Raw genomic sequence first — 15,069 nt, 5'->3', positions numbered from 1 at the left:
ATATTTTCTGACCATAAGGGCTTGGAGGTGCACCTAGAATACCGGGATGAACAGAGGGTCAACAGGGGCCTCTGGCGTCTAAGTACTTACCTGCTGGAGGACCCTCTGATTCGACAAGACTTTGGTAAAGCCTATCAAGCCTGGCGGCGACAAAAACCTTCTGATGCCCCTATGGTAACCTGGTGGGAAAATTTGAAAAAAAAAGTCAGAATGTTTTTTATAAAAGCAGGGAAACGTAAAGCTAGAGAGAAAAAAAGATGTTTTAGTGATCTTAACACCAAACTACAAACACTTTTTAAATTCAAAGAGCTAGGGGTGGAGGTGGGAGATGATATTGCTAGCCTAAAAACTGAAATCCAGAACTGCATAGACACAAAGGGGAAAGAGATTATTTTTAACTCTAGAGTGCAGCACTTGGAGGAAGGGGAGAAGTGCTCTCGCTTCTTCTTCAAAAAAGTCATGGATAAAAGAGAAGTGATCACAAATCTAGAGGGTGAAACATCTATGCAGGGAATGTTGAATGCTACTTTTAACTTTTATAAGCATCTTTTTAGTAAAAAGTGTATAGATGAGTCCTTTTTATCTGATGCTCTTAATGATCTCGATTTTAAGTTAAATTTTACAGACCAGGAGTTTTTAGAACGCGATATTGTTTTAGAGGAATTATTTTATGTTTTTAAAAGTTTCTCTAAGGGTAAAGCACCTGGGTGTGACGGACTACCTGTAGAATTTTACCTTACTTTTTGGGACATTTTAAAAGAGGACCTTTTTATGCTTTTTAAAGAAGTTTTTATTTGTGAACAGTTGCCATTTTCGTGGAGGAGAGGAGTGGTGTCTTTGATATATAAAAAAGGTGACCGCAGTACTCTAGCGAATTGGAGACCCATAACTCTCCTAAATGTTGATTACAAGGTACTTGCTAAGGTGGTTGCAGACCGGCTCAGGAGTGTCATTGCCAAACTAATCCAGCCTGAGCAGGTTTGTAGTGTACCAGGCAGAAGTATTTCAGAGGTTTTAAACGTATTAAGGGATGTAATTTGGTATTCCAGAGACCGGGGTCAAAATGTAGCTCTTTTAGCCCTAGATTTTGAAAAAGCTTTCGATAGAGTCTCTCATAGATTTCTTTTTAGAGTTTTAAAAAGAATGGGTATCCCTAATATGCTTTTAAATTGTATTAAGATTTTATATAAAAATTGTTTTAGTCAAATTTCTCTTAATGGCTTTTTAACAGATGGAGTTCCCCTTGAGTCCGGAGTGAAGCAGGGATGCCCCTTGTCGCCCATCCTGTTCATCTGCGCCATGGAGCCCCTGCTGAGCGCAATAAGAAAAGACAAAGTGATTAGAGGGGTTCCTGTTCCTGGCGGAGGTGGCAGTGATGTGAGAGTCTTTGGCTACATGGATGACGTGACGGTTGTGTGCGTGGACCCTGCTTCCCTCCGGAGGGCGGTGTTGCGCATTGATTTTTTTTCCCAGGCATCCGGTTTTAAACTTAATTTAAATAAATCTGAATGTCTGACTTTGGGATCCTGGGACACCGCCCAACTCCCGCAGCTCACTATAAAACGAGACAATGTAAAAATTCTTGGAGTTGTTTTTAACGAGGAGAATGTGGGAACTCAAAGCTGGGAGAATGTCATAGAAAAAATGTCAAAGAAAATATCATTTTGGGGTTTGAGGTCCCTAACAATGGAGGGGAAAATTTTAATTATAAAATCAGTGTTGTTACCCCTCATACTGTATATAGCTATGGTGTACCCCCCCTCTGATGTTTTAATTAAAAAAATGACTAGGATGATCTTTATGTTTTTATGGAACTCCAAAATGGAAAAATTAAGGCGAGAAATATTGAGGAAGAATAAAATGAACGGCGGAAGGGATGTCCCCGACTTACATATTTATTTGTATTTAAATTATTTCTGCTTTTGTTTCAAACATTTTAATGGTAATAGTGCGCTAAGTTATTTTTTAAAATATACTTGTGGGATGATTTTTAAAAGATGGTTTAAGTTGTCGTTGAATTCCCCTGTTTTACTATGCCCCCCCAAACACCAAGCAATCTTAGAAAAGACTGTTCGATTTTATAGCCTTGGTGATTTTAATATGGACATTTTTAAAGACCGCAAGAAGCTTTTATCTTTTCTGAGGAGGAATGAAGATGTGACCCCCATAGTAAATTTCTCAGAAGAGAGATCGAAGCAAGTTTGGAAGAATGTCTTCGGGAAATTCTTAGCAAATGGACATAAGGACATCGCATGGATGGTGGTCCACCAGTGCCTCCCCACCAGAGAGTTTCAACACAGGAGAGGCCTGGTGGCCAGAGCAAAATGCCCCAGAGACTCATGTGTTTATGACGAAACCACCTTGCACCTTATGTGGAATTGCCCATTTGCACAGGAACTTTGGCACAAAGTTGGGATTCTTTTAAAATGGACTTGCGGTTTAAGAGATTTTAACCATGAATATGTTTTATATGGCCTTTTTAAATGTCCGACCCCTCAACAGTATTGTATATGTTGGTGTATGATTAACTGTTTTAAAGACGCCCTTTGGAAGGCACGCAATATTTTACTTTTTAAACGTGATGCTATTTCTGTGAAGGATTGTCTTAAAATTGCTTTTAGCCAGATGTATATTTATTACTTGAGGGATGTCAAATGTATTGGGAGAAGGGATGCCAATCGTATATGGGGTTTTTATGGGTGGAATTCTGTGTTTTAATAATGTACTGTTTGTGTTGTTGTTTTTGATTGTAAACCATCTTTTACGCACTTAATAAAATATGTTGAAACCTGATCTGTTCTTATCAGTTTAATATCTGATACGTCCCCTATCTGGGGACCATATATTAAATGGATTTTTAGAACAGGGAGATGGAAAAAGAGCTTGCTCTGTCCACTCCACGCATTGACCTGGTATTGCAGTATCTCCAGGACCGGTGCACCCCTTCTTTAATGCAGTTTCTAAAATCAGAAAGTATTGAATTCAATGTTTTTTGTTCATTTTGCTTGTTTGTCGGATTTTGGGATGGACTCTTTGGCTTTGCTTTTCTTCTCCTCATTGGATTTTTCATGTTCAAAGTTGCAGAAGCCAGATGACAAGCTCATTTTGGTTCAACTTCAGCAACTGTGCATTGCATTGCCATGTAATGTAACGCAATGCTATCTTTCTAGCTCTCCCTCTTTACTTCCTTTTGGATAAACAGACATATTAGGCAAGCATTTTGGAGCTTTCACCTAAATAACTACAGGTGGTGAGATAAGCTGCACAATATAATTGACCTTTCAGTATATTGTTGCACACACACCATCTATTTAGCAAATGCCCTTGTTATCAACAGCAGCCTTTTAAACTCACCTGAGCTAACAGGTATGTGCGCTGGTTACTCTGCTGCGCTTAAAATTTCTTTTTTGGTTTGCTACAATGCCTTTTCTGAAACGTTGTCTCCCTCTGCTGGAACACTGACTTCTTTCAATTAATGCCTGCAGACTATAAAAGAGAACCCAACCCAAAAAGTTTGGTTGATTAGTCTGTGGCATTCTGTTAAACTGTTGCTTATGGCGGTCTCTGTGAGCTTCTCAGCGACATTCAGCCAGCCAGGTATCCTGCCTGCAGTAGATGGAATGTGGCAATGGAACGCTGGCTGCGCGTGTCATAATAGGCTCTGAGCCTTTATATACCTGCGCACAGCAGCAGCCACCTTCAGTCTGCTGCTGGACAGCCAGCAGCAGCAGGAGAGGTAAGTAATCAGCAGCCCTCCTGCTAAGGGTAGATGACGCGCCCCCTGGGCCATATTCTTTAGGGGAATATCCGGAGCCGGATCAGATGGGAGTTGTAGTCTTCCGAGTGGCTGTGACCCGGTCCGTGCCCAGGGTGTCAAGCTCAGAGTATGTGGCAGTCCTACAGATGTTATAAAGTTCTTACTGTCGACTACGCCACCCGTTGTATTGCGGTCACTATGGCCGCCGCTGCAGCAGGGTCCGCTGAGGCTGATGGTGTTGGTGCAGCTTTTGGTAGTATAACCCCCAACGGGTGGGGTATAGCCTCAGGGGGTCAGGTGCAGAGGATGGGGGTTGTGGTGGTGCAGCATAGATGTTAAGTGAAGACAGAGTCGGGTTGTGCAGTTTAAGGTATTTACTCACTGCTGATGTTCCGGTCACTCCAGCTTCAAGTGACCACCCGAGCCGTGCTGCGTCCACCAGGTCCTGGATTCAGCAAACCCCCAAACAAGTCCGGAGCGTGACCCTGAGCTCTCCTTCTGTCCTTTCCTCTGGCCGTCCCCACTAGTGATCCACCTAGGTCCAGCTCCCTCGGGCCTTCTGTTGGGAGACCCTTGGCCTTGGGTTCCCTGACCCTCCACGTGGTTTGCCTTCGGGGTGGATGTGGTGGGTGGCCGTGGCAGACGCTGCCCACGGCCTCCGGTCTCTGGCTAGGGTGTGCTTTTGCCCCCACCAGTTTGGGATCCGGTACCCTATTGCCGACTCTTCACCCGGGGATTGAATTTGGGTTCTCAGAGTCCTTTCTTTTTCCCTCTCTGGGTCTTTCCTTCTCTGCTCCACTCTCTCTCTGCAGGCTCATCTGGACCTCTGCTTCTTACTGACTCTGACAGACTGACTCCTCTGCAAAGACTGACCCTGATCTTTGATGGTGCCCACCTTATATACTCCCTCTATGTGTGAGCTCAGGTGACCAGCACCCAATGAGCTCCTATCTTTACCCAGGCTGCTCCCCCTATCTGCCCCTACACTACTTGGAATGTACCACCCCCCTCCCACTCCAGCCAGGAACAGACTCGGTCGTACCTGCACATTTCTAAGTGGGAGTACCGTTGGTCTGTTCCTCGGAAATGGGATGTGTGTAGTGCATGCAGCCTACCGAGCTCAGTTCCACACTCCATCCTTACCCGGGAGTGGAATATCACACCTCTGGGTTGAGGTGCAATACCCCTGTAGCAGCCGAATCCTCAGGGTGCTACATTCCCCCCTGGTAAATCACAGCACGTCCTCGGGCTGTAAGAACAAAACACCACAAAACATACAAATTTTTTTTTTCATATAAACAACATAGTAAAAACATATAAAATATCATATATATATCAGAAAACTTTTCATACAAATAACATTCTCGTCGCCTCTGCTCCTCCTCCGGTCACTGTGCAACGTGTGACCGGGTAAAGTGCGACAGTCTTTTCTTGAAAAAAACTCGTGGCTTTCCTTTAAAACCAGTAGGGAGCGCTTTAGGACGCGCAACTATATACAGGGGATATGGCCGCTCTCAGTCCTCGGCCAGGTATTAGGGAGGAATGACCGCTCTCAGTCCTCGGTCAGTGGGATTTAAGGGATAAACGGGTAAACAGTTCACACTTGCTGGTCCCAACGGGGACTATATTAGCAACAGTTCACTGTGCCCCGACGGGCAACTATATACAGCTTGTACTCTGCTGTACTTAACGACGGCGTCCTCCTGCTCTTTCTTTGTGGTTACCTTTAGCTTCAGACCCGTCCGGGTCCTCTTGTTCTTCCTCCTCACACCGCAGCTCTTCCTCCGTCAGGCGATGCACATGGAGGGCGTAGGGTCCTTTGGCACACTTGTGCCGGGTGAAGGTGACCTCGTCCCCGATGTAAAGGTCACGACCTCTGTGTCCCTCCGGTAGGTGGGACTCAACGTCTCTCCTGGTCACGAAGACGTCGCCTGGGGTGCGGTGGTCTCGGATGAAGCCCCACCCATGCTGCATGTTAAACTTGATCACAGTCCCGGTGCTGCGGGGACTATGCGCTGCACGGGGGTCTCTCCTGGCCCGGCTCTTCTGCTCCGCGCTCCTTATTTGAGCTTGCTGTTCCCGGACCCGCCTCTCTCTCCGCTCCCTCTCAAAGACCTTGAGTTGTTGGCGGCAGCACTCAGCACGCTCCGCTGCAGCTGCCCGAGTCTCCTGAGTGAACCCCATGAGATCTTCTCCGGTGGGGTCCCACTCAAATTGGGCCTCTTCTAGCGGGGGTGAGATCCTCTTTACGGGCTTTGGAGCCGGGATCAGGGGTGCACACATGGCCCCAGCCTTCCTCTGCCGTTCCAGTTCATGATATTCCTGGGGCCAGATGAAAGGCTGCCCATCCGGGCACGTGTGTTGGATAAACAGGTCCTCTCCCAGATGCGGCACTCTTGGTCTTATGGGCGCAGTGGTGTTAGCGCCCGGGTTGCCCGGGCCTTGTGGCCAGGCCTGGGGTATCTGGAAGGTGAAGGGCACCGTAAGGACGGCGGCACCCTGGGCTACTTGGCCCTGCGACCAGGCCGGGGGCTCCGCGGAGGTAGGGGGCGCTGTTGGTATTGCGGCGCCCGGGGGTACTAGGCCTTGCGACCAGGCTGGTGGTACTTCCTGCTTGGTCACGCTCGGGGTCGAGGCGTGTGACGTCACAGGGGTCGCGGCTCCCGTTTGAGGCCTAGTCTGCGGCGGTGACGTTGCAGCGATGGGCACGGCAGGGGATACTTCGGGCTCTGCGACGGGGAGCTGGGGCAGGTACGCGGTTTCCCGGTTTGGGGTAGAGACGTCCCCTTTACCTGCCTCCTTTCGTTCGGCTCCCTTCTCGGCGCCGTCTCCGGCCTTCAGTCCTCCTGCGCCATCCTCAGAGGCGGTCTGTCTCCTCATCTCGGGTGGCGTGCTCCGCTGACGGGTCTCGGTCTGCTGGGCCATCTCACGGCTCCACTCCGCCAACGTCTCTCGCTGCACCCGGGCCATCCTCCTTGCGAGGCCCTCCAGAGCGGTCTGCGCACACTCCCGGTCTCGGGGGAGCTGTGCTAGGACCTCCACTAGGCCTAGTGGGGTCGTTGCTTCCAGCAGGCTCCTGACCAACGGGTCGGTGCTGCTCTGCTCTCCTTCTGTTGTCTCCAGCAGGCTCCTGGCCAGCGGGCCGGTGCTGCTCTGCTCTCCCTCCTCTGTTTCTAGCAGGCTCCTGGCCAACGGGCCGGTGCTGCTCTGCTTTCTCGCCATCTCCGGGTAAGCTCCTCCGATACTCTTCTCCAGGCTTCTTGCCTCCGGGTGCGCTCGCTCCAGACTCCTCCAAGCGACACCCATCTTTGTTCTCTCCTTCTCAGTCCTCCCACTTCGAGGGCGGTCCCGGGGCCTCTTGGTGATTGTCAGCTCCAGGGGCAGTTCTTTCACGCTGACAGACACCTCTAGCATCACAGTCTCTGTTGGTGGGGGCGGTTTCCACTTTTGGCGCCATTTTCGGTCCTGGCCCACGATGGGAGGTGGCCTCTTGCCACCCTCTGGCACGCCCATAATGGCGTCCGCTCTTCCAAGGCGGGAAACCTTTGGAAATGGCGGGAATCGTCTCCCAGTGGCGGGAAACTCTGCAGATGGCGGGAAAACGCTGTTAATGGCGGACAACCGGCTGGAATCGACCTGTGATGGGGTCCGATGGCGGGGACCCTCCGGAACCGGCAGGAGACTTCTTTTTGAGGTAAACTCGTTCTTTTCTTCAGGCACGCAGTACCCGGTTGTTGTGGGCACGTAATCCTGCCGACTACGCCAAAGTTGACGCGCCCCCTGGGCCATATTCTTTAGGGGAATATCCGGAGCCGGATCAGATGGGAGTTGTAGTCTTCCGAGTGGCTGTGACCCGGTCCGTGCCCAGGGTGTCAAGCTCAGAGTATGTGGCAGTCCTACAGATGTTATAAAGTTCTTAATGTCGACTACGCCACCCGTTGTATTGCGGTCACTATGGCCGCCGCTGCAGCAGGGTCCGCTGAGGCTGATGGTGTTGGTGCAGCTTTTGGTAGTATAACCCCCAACGGGTGGGGTATAGCCTCAGGGGGTCAGGTGCAGAGGATGGGGGTTGTGGTGGTGCAGCATAGATGTTAAGTGAAGACAGAGTCGGGTTGTGCAGTTTAAGGTATTTACTCACTGCTGATGTTCCGGTCACTCCAGCTTCAAGTGACCACCCGAGCCGTGCTGCGTCCACCAGGTCCTGGATTCAGCAAACCCCCAAACAAGTCCGGAGCGTGACCCTGAGCTCTCCTTCTGTCCTTTCCTCTGGCCGTCCCCACTAGTGATCCACCTAGGTCCAGCTCCCTCGGGCCTTCTGTTGGGAGACCCTTGGCCTTGGGTTCCCTGACCCTCCACGTGGTTTGCCTTCGGGGTGGATGTGGTGGGTGGCCGTGGCAGATGCTGCCCACGGCCTCCGGTCTCTGGCTAGGGTGTGATTTTGCCCCCACCAGTTTGGGATCCGGTACCCTATTGCCGACTCTTCACCCGGGGATTGAATTTGGGTTCTCAGAGTCCTTTCTTTTTCCCTCTCTGGGTCTTTCCTTCTCTGCTCCACTCTCTCTCTGCAGGCTCATCTGGACCTCTGCTTCTTACTGACTCTGACAGACTGACTCCTCTGCAAAGACTGACCCTGATCTTTGATGGTGCCCACCTTATATACTCCCTCTATGTGTGAGCTCAGGTGACCAGCACCCAATGAGCTCCTATCTTTACCCAGGCTGCTCCCCCTATCTGCCCCTACACTACTTGGGATGTACCACCCCCCTCCCACTCCAGCCAGGAACAGACTCGGTCGTACCTGCACATTTCTAAGTGGGAGTACCGTTGGTCTGTTCCTCGGAAATGGGATGTGTGTAGTGCATGCAGCCTACCGAGCTCAGTTCCACACTCCATCCTTACCCGGGAGTGGAATATCACACCTCTGGGTTGAGGTGCAATACCCCTGTAGCAGCCGAATCCTCAGGGTGCTACATAGACAGCTGCTCGTTCCACCCCACCCCCCCGCCTTAATTGGTTCTCCTCCCTTCCAACGGTGTTGAGGCGGGTGGGAACAGCAGGGGGTGAGGGTGCTGTGTTTAAAGAGGTGGAGTTATGCAGATCTAAAACGCGTGGATTGCAGCAGCAGCAAGCCGAAAAGTGCAGGCATGTAAGGGATCTAGAGGTTGACAACATGTCTTCTTAACGGGAGTCCAGGAGCTCATCTCCACAAATGGACTCTTCAGGATCCTTGGGTGGCTCCGTAGTTCGAAACCAATTCTGGTTATCGCTTCTCGGCCTTTTGGCTAAGATCAAGTGTAGTATCTGTTCTTATCAGTTTAATATCTGATACGTCCCCTATCTGGGGACCATATATTAAATGGATTTTTAGAACAGGGAGATGGAAAAAGAGCTTGCTCTGTCCACTCCACGCATTGACCTGGTATTGCAGTATCTCCAGGACCGGTGCACCCCTTCTTTAATGCAGTTTCTAAAATCAGAAAGTATTGAATTCAATGTTTTTTGTTCATTTTGCTTGTTTGTCGGATTTTGGGATGGACTCTTTGGCTTTGCTTTTCTTCTCCTCATTGGATTTTTCATGTTCAAAGTTGCAGAAGCCAGATGACAAGCTCATTTTGGTTCAACTTCAGCAACTGTGCATTGCATTGCCATGTAATGTAACGCAATGCTATCTTTCTAGCTCTCCCTCTTTACTTCCTTTTGGATAAACAGACATATTAGGCAAGCATTTTGGAGCTTTCACCTAAATAACTACAGGTGGTGAGATAAGCTGCACAATATAATTGACCTTTCAGTATATTGTTGCACACACACCATCTATTTAGCAAATGCCCTTGTTATCAACAGCAGCCTTTTAAACTCACCTGAGCTAACAGGTATGTGCGCTGGTTACTCTGCTGCGCTTAAAATTTCTTTTTTGGTTTGCTACAATGCCTTTTCTGAAACGTTGTCTCCCTCTGCTGGAACACTGACTTCTTTCAATTAATGCCTGCAGACTATAAAAGAGAACCCAACCCAAAAAGTTTGGTTGATTAGTCTGTGGCATTCTGTTAAACTGTTGCTTATGGCGGTCTCTGTGAGCTTCTCAGCGACATTCAGCCAGCCAGGTATCCTGCCTGCAGTAGATGGAATGTGGCAATGGAACGCTGGCTGCGCGTGTCATAATAGGCTCTGAGCCTTTATATACCTGCGCACAGCAGCAGCCACCTTCAGTCTGCTGCTGGACAGCCAGCAGCAGCAGGAGAGGTAAGTAATCAGCAGCCCTCCTGCTAAGGGTAGACAGCTGCTCGTTCCACCCCACCCCCCCGCCTTAATTGGTTCTCCTCCCTTCCAACGGTGTTGAGGCGGGTGGGAACAGCAGGGGGTGAGGGTGCTGTGTTTAAAGAGGTGGAGTTATGCAGATCTAAAACGCGTGGATTGCAGCAGCAGCAAGCCGAAAAGTGCAGGCATGTAAGGGATCTAGAGGTTGACAACATGTCTTCTTAACGGGAGTCCAGGAGCTCATCTCCACAAATGGACTCTTCAGGATCCATGGGTGGCTCCGTAGTTCGAAACCAATTCTGGTTATCGCTTCTCGGCCTTTTGGCTAAGATCAAGTGTAGTATCTGTTCTTATCAGTTTAATATCTGATACGTCCCCTATCTGGGGACCATATATTAAATGGATTTTTAGAACAGGGAGATGGAAAAAGAGCTTGCTCTGTCCACTCCACGCATTGACCTGGTATTGCAGTATCTCCAGGACCGGTGCACCCCTTCTTTAATGCAGTTTCTAAAATCAGAAAGTATTGAATTCAATGTTTTTTGTTCATTTTGCTTGTTTGTCGGATTTTGGGATGGACTCTTTGGCTTTGCTTTTCTTCTCCTCATTGGATTTTTCATGTTCAAAGTTGCAGAAGCCAGATGACAAGCTCATTTTGGTTCAACTTCAGCAACTGTGCATAGCATTGCCATGTAATGTAACGCAATGCTATCTTTCTAGCTCTCCCTCTTTACTTCCTTTTGGATAAACAGACATATTAGGCAAGCATTTTGGAGCTTTCACCTAAATAACTACAGGTGGTGAGATAAGCTGCACAATATAATTGACCTTTCAGTATATTGTTGCACACACACCATCTATTTAGCAAATGCCCTTGTTATCAACAGCAGCCTTTTAAACTCACCTGGGCTAACAGGTATGTGCGCTGGTTACTCTGCTGCGCTTAAAATTTCTTTTTTGGTTTGCTACAATGCCTTTTCTGAAACGTTGTCTCCCTCTGCTGGAACACTGACTTCTTTCAATTAATGCCTGCAGACTATAAAAGAGAACCCAACCCAAAAAGTTTGGTTGATTAGTCTGTGGCATTCTGTTAAACTGTTGCTTATGGCGGTCTCTGTGAGCTTCTCAGCGACATTCAGCCAGCCAGGTATCCTGCCTGCAGTAGATGGAATGTGGCAATGGAATGCTGGCTGCGCGTGTCATAATAGGCTCTGAGCCTTTATATACCTGCGCACAGCAGCAGCCACCTTCAGTCTGCTGCTGGACAGCCAGCAGCAGCAGGAGAGGTAAGTAATCAGCAGCCCTCCTGCTAAGGGTAGACAGCTGCTCGTTCCACCCCACCCCCCGCCTTAATTGGTTCTCCTCCCTTCCAACGGTGTTGAGGCGGGTGGGAACAGCAGGGGGTGAGGGTGCTGTGTTTAAAGAGGTGGAGTTATGCAGATCTAAAACGCGTGGATTGCAGCAGCAGCAAGCCGAAAAGTGCAGGCATGTAAGGGATCTAGAGGTTGACAACATGTCTTCTTAACGGGAGTCCAGGAGCTCATCTCCACAAATGGACTCTTCAGGATCCTTGGGTGGCTCCGTAGTTCGAAACCAATTCTGGTTATCGCTTCTCGGCCTTTTGGCTAAGATCAAGTGTAGTATCTGTTCTTATCAGTTTAATATCTGATACGTCCCCTATCTGGGGACCATATATTAAATGGATTTTTAGAACAGGGAGATGGAAAAAGAGCTTGCTCTGTCCACTCCACGCATTGACCTGGTATTGCAGTATCTCCAGGACCGGTGCACCCCTTCTTTAATGCAGTTTCTAAAATCAGAAAGTATTGAATTCAATGTTTTTTGTTCATTTTGCTTGTTTGTCGGATTTTGGGATGGACTCTTTGGCTTTGCTTTTCTTCTCCTCATTGGATTTTTCATGTGCAAAGTTGCAGAAGCCAGATGACAAGCTCATTTTGGTTCAACTTCAGCAACTGTGCATTGCATTGCCATGTAATGTAACGCAATGCTATCTTTCTAGCTCTCCCTCTTTACTTCCTTTTGGATAAACAGACATATTAGGCAAGCATTTTGGAGCTTTCACCTAAATAACTACAGGTGGTGAGATAAGCTGCACAATATAATTGACCTTTCAGTATATTGTTGCACACACACCATCTATTTAGCAAATGCCCTTGTTATCAACAGCAGCCTTTTAAACTCACCTGAGCTAACAGGTATGTGCGCTGGTTACTCTGCTGCGCTTAAAATTTCTTTTTTGGTTTGCTACAATGCCTTTTCTGAAACGTTGTCTCCCTCTGCTGGAACACTGACTTCTTTCAATTAATGCCTGCAGACTATAAAAGAGAACCCAACCCAAAAAGTTTGGTTGATTAGTCTGTGGCATTCTGTTAAACTGTTGCTTATGGCGGTCTCTGTGAGCTTCTCAGCGACATTCAGCCAGCCAGGTATCCTGCCTGCAGTAGATGGAATGTGGCAATGGAACGCTGGCTGCGCGTGTCATAATAGGCTCTGAGCCTTTATATACCTGCGCACAGCAGCAGCCACCTTCAGTCTGCTGCTGGACAGCCAGCAGCAGCAGGAGAGGTAAGTAATCAGCAGCCCTCCTGCTAAGGGTAGACAGCTGCTCGTTCCACCCCACCCCCCGCCTTAATTGGTTCTCCTCCCTTCCAACGGTGTTGAGGCGGGTGGGAACAGCAGGGGGTGAGGGTGCTGTGTTTAAAGAGGTGGAGTTATGCAGATCTAAAACGCGTGGATTGCAGCAGCAGCAAGCCGAAAAGTGCAGGCATGTAAGGGATCTAGAGGTTGACAACATGTCTTCTTAACGGGAGTCCAGGAGCTCATCTCCACAAATGGACTCTTCAGGATCCTTGGGTGGCTCCGTAGTTCGAAACCAATTCTGGTTATCGCTTCTCGGCCTTTTGGCTAAGATCAAGTGTAGTATCTTTTGAAAAGGCAGTTTTGTCCTTGGGCTGCCCTAGTAAATTGATGCATATTACACACTGGTTTGATGCACTTGTTAGTACGCCAGGTGGCTCATAGAGTTATCTGATGGAAAACATGGCCCTCCAGGATCGAAGTCACTAGGCTGGGTAAGTGTGAGGGCTTTGGAGCAATGTGCCCCAGGAGTAGGCGCCCTGGTGGGAGTCCAAGCTTACTGGGACTGGGAACCCCAGAAAGACTTGGCTTCGTAGCACGCCGCACCTTTGCCAATCATACTTTCTGAGCAACCCCCCCTATTCCTGGCCTCCGGGCTAGGAAGGGGAATTTTTATAAACCCGGTCGGAGGTCCGGTCAGCTTTGGGCTGAGAAACCAACACAGGCTCCAGCTCCACTAGGGTGGCAGCCTAGATGGAAGCTGGGAGCACGAAAACGGCTCTTCTCCGGCTTCGGCTAGGGAGAGCATCGGAGATCCCTGACCCTCGCTGTGGCCTTCTGGCTCGGAGGGATGGGGATGGTTTATTGGGGACCCTCTCCTCCGGGAAGGGTCCACATGAATCCTCGCCTCGTGCGCTGTTTTGGTGTGACTTCGGTCACATTTTTCAGTGCCTTGGATGCAGCTTCAATCAAAAAAATCTGTTCTTATCAGTTTAATATCTGATACGTCCCCTATCTGGGGACCATATATTAAATGGATTTTTAGAACAGGGAGATGGAAAAAGAGCTTGCTCTGTCCACTCCACGCATTGACCTGGTATTGCAGTATCTCCAGGACCGGTGCACCCCTTCTTTAATGCAGTTTCTAAAATCAGAAAGTATTGAATTCAATGTTTTTTGTTCATTTTGCTTGTTTGTCGGATTTTGGGATGGACTCTTTGGCTTTGCTTTTCTTCTCCTCATTGGATTTTTCATGTTCAAAGTTGCAGAAGCCAGATGACAAGCTCATTTTGGTTCAACTTCAGCAACTGTGCATTGCATTGCCATGTAATGTAACGCAATGCTATCTTTCTAGCTCTCCCTCTTTACTTCCTTTTGGATAAACAGACATATTAGGCAAGCATTTTGGAGCTTTCACCTAAATAACTACAGGTGGTGAGATAAGCTGCACAATATAATTGACCTTTCAGTATATTGTTGCACACACACCATCTATTTAGCAAATGCCCTTGTTATCAACAGCAGCCTTTTAAACTCACCTGGGCTAACAGGTATGTGCGCTGGTTACTCTGCTGCGCTTAAAATTTCTTTTTTGGTTTGCTACAATGCCTTTTCTGAAACGTTGTCTCCCTCTGCTGGAACACTGACTTCTTTCAATTAATGCCTGCAGACTATAAAAGAGAACCCAACCCAAAAAGTTTGGTTGATTAGTCTGTGGCATTCTGTTAAACTGTTGCTTATGGCGGTCTCTGTGAGCTTCTCAGCGACATTCAGCCAGCCAGGTATCCTGCCTGCAGTAGATGGAATGTGGCAATGGAACGCTGGCTGCGCGTGTCATAATAGGCTCTGAGCCTTTATATACCTGCGCACAGCAGCAGCCACCTTCAGTCTGCTGCTGGACAGCCAGCAGCAGCAGCAGGAGAGGTAAGTAATCAGCAGCCCTCCTGCTAAGGGTAGACAGCTGCTCGTTCCACCCCACCCCCCGCCTTAATTGGTTCTCCTCCCTTCCAACGGTGTTGAGGCGGGTGGGAACAGCAGGGGGTGAGGGTGCTGTGTTTAAAGAGGTGGAGTTATGCAGATCTAAAACGCGTGGATTGCAGCAGCAGCAAGCCGAAAAGTGCAGGCATGTAAGGGATCTAGAGGTTGACAACATGTCTTCTTAACGGGAGTCCAGGAGCTCATCTCCACAAATGGACTCTTCAGGATCCTTGGGTGGCTCCGTAGTTCGAAACCAATTCTGGTTATCGCTTCTCGGCCTTTTGGCTAAGATCAAGTGTAGTATCTGTTCTTATCAGTTTAATATCTGATACGTCCCCTATCTGGGGACCATATATTAAATGGATTTTTAGAACAGGGAGATGGAAAAAGAGCTTGCTCTGTCCACTCCACGCATTGACCTGGTATTGCAGTATCTCCAGGACCGGTGCACCCCTTCTTTAATGCAGTTTCTAAAATCA

At 48.6% G+C, this 15,069-nt stretch overlaps 6 non-coding genes and 1 pseudogene across 6 annotated transcripts; all 7 read left to right on the top strand.

Annotated features, from left to right (window-relative positions):
- The first annotated feature begins 2,756 nt into the window (after nt 1–2,756).
- LOC141243088 (U2 spliceosomal RNA) lies at nt 2,757–2,946 on the top strand. The gene has a single exon (XR_012307409.1). It is a non-coding gene; the product is annotated as a U2 spliceosomal RNA (small nuclear RNA).
- A 6,073-nt stretch (nt 2,947–9,019) lies between these two features.
- Nucleotides 9,020–9,210, top strand: LOC141243070 (U2 spliceosomal RNA). The gene has a single exon (XR_012307392.1). It is a non-coding gene; the product is annotated as a U2 spliceosomal RNA (small nuclear RNA).
- A 1,110-nt stretch (nt 9,211–10,320) lies between these two features.
- On the top strand, nt 10,321–10,511 carry LOC141243069 (U2 spliceosomal RNA). Its single transcript, XR_012307391.1, has one exon. It is a non-coding gene; the product is annotated as a U2 spliceosomal RNA (small nuclear RNA).
- Nucleotides 10,512–11,620: 1,109 nt separating this feature from the next.
- Nucleotides 11,621–11,811, top strand: LOC141243068 (U2 spliceosomal RNA). Its single transcript, XR_012307390.1, has one exon. It is a non-coding gene; the product is annotated as a U2 spliceosomal RNA (small nuclear RNA).
- A 1,109-nt stretch (nt 11,812–12,920) lies between these two features.
- On the top strand, nt 12,921–13,036 carry LOC141243094 (U2 spliceosomal RNA; annotated as a pseudogene).
- Nucleotides 13,037–13,560: 524 nt separating this feature from the next.
- LOC141243084 (U2 spliceosomal RNA) lies at nt 13,561–13,743 on the top strand. The gene has a single exon (XR_012307405.1). It is a non-coding gene; the product is annotated as a U2 spliceosomal RNA (small nuclear RNA).
- Nucleotides 13,744–14,855: 1,112 nt separating this feature from the next.
- Nucleotides 14,856–15,046, top strand: LOC141243066 (U2 spliceosomal RNA). Its single transcript, XR_012307389.1, has one exon. It is a non-coding gene; the product is annotated as a U2 spliceosomal RNA (small nuclear RNA).
- Nucleotides 15,047–15,069: the final 23 nt, after the last annotated feature.

This window comes from Phyllobates terribilis, unplaced genomic scaffold (genome assembly GCF_046119375.1).
Source record: "Phyllobates terribilis strain yellow unplaced genomic scaffold, ASM4611937v1 Scaffold_1114__1_contigs__length_410381, whole genome shotgun sequence".
Classification (NCBI taxonomy): Eukaryota; Metazoa; Chordata; class Amphibia; order Anura; family Dendrobatidae; genus Phyllobates; species Phyllobates terribilis.
Note: the sequence above shows the minus strand (reverse complement) of the source record. Positions and strands in the feature narration are given on the sequence as shown.